This window comes from Spodoptera frugiperda, chromosome 6, assembly GCF_023101765.2.
Source record: "Spodoptera frugiperda isolate SF20-4 chromosome 6, AGI-APGP_CSIRO_Sfru_2.0, whole genome shotgun sequence".
NCBI classification, from domain to species: Eukaryota; Metazoa; Arthropoda; class Insecta; order Lepidoptera; family Noctuidae; genus Spodoptera; species Spodoptera frugiperda.
The window spans coordinates 4374432-4380431 of NC_064217.1; positions in this window are offsets into that span (position 1 = coordinate 4374432).

Consider the following 6000-nt stretch of genomic DNA (forward strand, 5'->3'; position numbering starts at 1 on the left):
ATATTTTGACCAACTTTGGTTAAGGTTGACCTTCTATTACATACAACTCATAATGAAACTTGTGCAAGATATTTTTATAGAGACCGGACAATGCTGTCCTCTGGTAAACCTGAATATTTAAATTGCGATATCCAACAACACAACTCGCCAGCTAAGCGTGGAGATTAAGACAAACTGTCAGTGTTAGGCTTGGAGGGTGTGATATGGATAAGTAAACGAGTAACATGGGTATAATATGTATATAACATGGGTATAATATGGTTGATCTCGGGCTGTTTGTGTCAATTGTTATACCTATAATCATAATAATCAGCGTATCGTTGCCTTTTATCCCAGAAGGGGTAGGCAGAGGTGCTCATTACGACTCGTAATGCCGCTATACAATGTACACCCACTTTTCACTATTTGTGTTATAAGTCCTATGTAATAGGGGGTGAGCCTATTGCCATATACTGGACACAGTCACAGACTCCGTGCTACTACTGATATTTTTTTCGAAAAATCGAAAAAAGCTCAGTAATACTTTGCCTGACCCGGGAATGGAATCCGAGACCCCTTGTCCGGCAGTCGCACTTGCGACCACTCGACCAACGAGGTAGTATAAGAACTTATCTTATAGTATTCTATTTTCACGTACTAATAGGTAAATGCTAACGTATTAATAATTAATCGTTAGACTATGTATAAGTATCTTTAATCTGTCTGTGTATTCAATAAAGAAAATCAATATCAAGTACTATGGTATTATGTTACCTAAAGCTGCCAATTCTGTCACTAATAACTATTTTGGAAAGTTTAAAAACAACACTAACAAACAATGAATTTAATTTACAAAGTTATTAATATTCAACTGAAGATTTTTTTTACAAATAGGTAAATTAAAATTTCATGCATATGTTTGAAATTTTTGCTATGTGGACCGAATAAATAAATAATTCATAGTAGTTGAGTGATACTACATAGACAGCATTTATAATTTAATAAAATGTAAATAGCACTGAGTTTGACACGTGTGAATAATAAATTGGTTTAAAAAATATAGGTAAATATTAAATCCCTCTCACCTCGTCCAAGGTGGGATAAGTAATTAATTAATTTACTCAAATTTACTAAAAATATTACAATTTATCTCTCGTTTAGAATCCTACGGAAGTTTATATCCTAGTAGATTTACAAACTTAGGCAGTTGTCCCACCGGCAACGATGAACGAGTAACGAGTAGAGCTAGAACTAGAAACGAGTGAAAACAAAAACAAACAAGTGAAGCGAGCACTCGCCGGCAGTGTGAACAGTCAGCGATCAACTATTTGTATTGTACGTTTCTTGAGCGAGAAAATAGCCGATAGTTAGTCGTTCACTCGCCGTTGGTGGGACAACTGCCTTACGGATCTTGTTATTTTCTGGTGACAGATACATATTACAATGTATGTTCTAGTTATTATATTCGTACAGTCTTTACTTATTTTATTATAGGTAGTAACAAAGGGAAAACAAAAATGACACCATAAAAGATGTTAGTAAATATTTTAAATATTAAAAAAATAGGTTTTTTTTTTTGAGGCCAATCATTAATGTTCTAGGTAATAATCAACATTGTCATATTTTTTTCTAATTTGATCATTAAACTAAACTATTTAGATGTCAATATGCACACAAATCTTCAATAAAAGAACTGTATAGTCACACTCAATATTGCTATTTTCCAAACCAATATGTTTTTAACGACTTTCCAATATCAGCTTGTTGGCAGAAACGGGAAATAAGTTTCAACTTGTGTTCAATGCGCAATAGAAAACTTCACAAGTTTTGAGTTCAAAACTAAGTATGAAATTGGTGTTTTCGTTTCCTTTTGATATTTCTATTTCGAGGAAATTCATACAAATGTTATAAATGCTAAAGTTTATTTTTATACAACTAGCTATTTTTTGTTTTGAAGGAGGAAAATCATCCTATGACTTCTCCCGCATTGGGTGAGAGGGAGTGTCAGACTCTTACTGACTAAAACCACCCCGTTCCTACTCCTACTTTGAGCCGGAGCCCCGGTAACCTATTACGTTGTCCGCAGCTCCAGACTATACAACTAGCTGGAGGATTCATTGTGGGCAATGCAAGATAAAAAAACTAGTTCGTCTATTTTAGAGTTTTTTTACATACACACAGAATTTTAGCAATAAGTTATTACTAACTAGTCTCATAAAATATATGTTTTTACTTAATGAATAAACCATAACTAAATTAGAAAAGTTTTTACCTACTCCCCACTCACGTTACCCAAGCGATACCGACCTATCTTCCTTTTAAGTATTGTCCTTGACCCACCATTTTGAGTTACGCTTTGTTTACTAATTACCTTGGCAGGTAATCGTAATCGTAACATGGTAGTTTTATATGGCACGTAATAAGGGCATGGTGTTACAAATTGTGCCCACTTTGCCATAAGCTTACTTTGTATTAACATGCTGACATCGTAGGTATAAGAAAGTACATAAGAGGGATAGGTAAAAGGATTGATTGTTAATTTTCCCAAGGACAATATTAGTATTTTAATTGAATACTTCTTTATTGCTAACTATTCACTCATTCATACATATTACTATCATAGTCTCATCGACATGAATTTAAGTATTGAGAAATTAGGAAAAGATTTAGAAGTTTTGAATATATTATTTATGGAATAAGCCGGTATACGAGCAGACGGATCACCCGATGGTAAGCAATCGCCGCCGCCCATGGATACGAGAAACACCAGAGACGCTACAAGTGCCTTGCCGGCCTTTTGGGGGTTAGGAATTTATAGGTTGTTAGGAAATCGGTGATTGGGAAGATTGATCATCATTCATCTTTGCCTTGAAATTCCGATTAATATAGGTACAACCATCATAACAGTAGCAATCAATTTCCAATCACTTCAAGGTTGAAGGTACAATTACCTAAGATTTGTGGGCTATACAACACAGCAGGTACTATTGTTTATAAACAGTACGATGCGGCGTGATGTTTTACGAAACAACTCGATTATACACGAACGTGATATGAGAACATATGGTTGGTACAAGTACGGTACTACAATACATTGCATTATTTGATGATTAAATTTTCTTAAACAATTTCATATGAATCAAGTTAAATAATAATTATTGCAGTTACGCTATTGTATGAAAGTTATCAATACAGTTTTGTGATGTAAAATATTTGAAGAAGTGCACACAAAATCGGAGATATTTTGAATATATATCTTATATCACAAATGGTGAAAAATGGGTGTACATTGTACAGTGGCATTACGTGCCGTAATGTGCACTTCTGCATACCCCTTTGGGGATGAAAGCATCAGTGATAAAAAAGCGTTACCATACCACGACCAACGTAAAAACTGAAATATAAACCTGAGATACACGAATCTAGAAAACCGGCAAAATGAAGTGGGTACCTACGCAGAAATATCTATTTGTTGTGAAATAACTCACTGTAGATTTTACGAAAAGCTATCCCCTTATTTGCTTAATGATATTTAAACAATAAAAATAAACAGAGTTATATTTATATAGGTACCTCAGTAAGCACGCTGCCTTCAATATAAGATTACCTATTCAAAATGAAAAATACTTTTCTCGTTATAAGAAATTTCCACTAATGTGCTATTGTACAAAAACCGTAGGCGTACTATTTGTACCACAATAATGTTCAAGCAATTTGCCTTAATTTATTTTTCCATTTTTTATCATAATCTTATTATTATAGCTGGGCCATTTTTCTATCTTTTTGTTATCGGATCCAAATTCACGTGGGCGCAGCTATTAAGTGTCTGCAAAGTAATTAAGTCAATAATATTACTCGGAAAATGTGAATGAACTTTGAATTTCTATTTTTCATTTTTTATTTGCAACTTACTGCTTATTTGAATAACCTATTTTAATCCAAAATGTTTCGATCGACCTTCATTTTTGACATAAACTCTATAGAATCAATGTTACAAATCGATCTTAATCTAATGTTAGATTCAGATTGGTTATTGAAATTTTGTCAGTAAACCTGAAGACTAATCTTAACCAGTTCTGGAAAAGCCAAATATCAAAGAAAGGAAAACGAATAAAATTTGTAAAATATAAAAAAAGAATTGCAACAATCCTGGACGAAGAAATCAGTAACAAATCATGTAGGCACGATTTAACATACGGGAGAGCATCAACTGAAAAACAAAGGTTTTATTAAAGAAACAAAAGATAAGTATATCTTAGTTCCCGAGAACAGTAATAATACTTTAGTTAATACTTGTGTAAGCAAATTACAGCACAAAGTGCCTTAATATTTCATGTCACTTAAACCACCACTACAAAGGTTTCCAGTACACAAAATATTCAGAGTCGTGTCTAAAAATCATACATTTATGTGGCAACCCAAACTGCGATTAGCGCTGTCTCGACACAAAACTTATTTACTGTGTTAAAGTGAATAACTTTTAACGTTCGCCGCGCCGTCTGGTGGGAGAAACGTGAATCAAAATGGCGCCTACCACGAACTCTTCGTTACCGTATATCGAAGTGTGGTATCGAGTTACAACCTATTAAAAGCTTAGATCGGGTCTAAGTAGTTGGATACTGTTGCAGATGTTTGTTTATTTTTTCCTTGTTTATTGAGATATTTTGTCAAGAAATACACAAATGGAAAAAGAACCAACGGTCAATCTAATGCGATAAAAAGATGGATGTAACGTGCAATTGAGGATTTTCAAGAAAATAAAATATGTAGTAAGAAAAAGTAGTTTCTCTACTGAATAGAGAGTTTCTTATAAAGTGCAGAATACAAGAAGTGTTGATAATTCAATAACAACATGGTAATGTAATCAAAAACTTCAGAAATTGTGAAAAGTTATCGGTGGGAAATCGGCGGTCAATATACCGCGTTTGTAAGAAAAATACACTTCACATTAGTCATACCATAATAAACTGACATAGCAGATACTGGAAAGCATTCGAAGCACCATCGTCATTAGTCGAAACAAGGAGACTTTGTATCTAAAACCAATAGTATAGCTTGTCCCGTGAGAAATAAAAATGCAGAATAATATTAAGCGACCGCGAATGTAACAAAATAAACTTAGTAAATCTAGACTCGTTTACATAACTTTAAAGAGTACGTACATAGGTACCTTGCTTATCATAATATATTCTGTTTTATAGTATTATCATATATGTACAGGTACAAAATGCTCTTTGAATATGAACTTTACAATTTGAATCGAATATTTCGTGGGTTCTTTTTAGTTGGCTGTTTCGTTGACCCCGAGTTTGGATAAATAATTTTTGTTTATAAAGTCATTAGCTGCTAACTTCTAGACTGATACTTAACATGTGTAATGAATGGATTTGCATTTATCTGAATACTCTTTGATTTGAGGTTCTTTCGTAAGTATGTGAGGGTTCCCTATAGAATCTATGGGGATTCTGAAATGATTGTGGTAAACATTTATATGTATACTGAATATAGTGCCACACTCTCTCTCTTCTCCTATGTCGTGGGTGCGTTTACAAACATACAAGTTCACACATACACATCACACCCAGACCCGAAACAATATGTGGATCACACAAAGATTTGCTCTTTGCGGGAATGGAACCCGCCACACGTTGCGCTGCAGCCGGTTACCACACCAACCGTGCAATCAAATCATATCATCAGTCAGCAGTCATATCTCCATAGAATAATAGAAAGAATGAACACCTGAGACCACACGACACTCTATTATATAAATCAGTAGCTTGCCCGAGGTTTGTTCAAGTGTGTCGTGACAAATGGCCATGGCTTTAGTTTTTTCCCAATCCACCATAAAACTAACTATTTATAAGTAAAGTAAAACTTTAGTAATAAATCTAGTGAAGTTGCCACATAAATCTGACTTCAATCAAACTTAGGTCCTAGTTTAGGTATCCTGTACAAGTTGGTGTTACGCGTCCATATAAAGAAGTGCTGAGTCATGTGTATGGTGTGTTTCCTGCGACG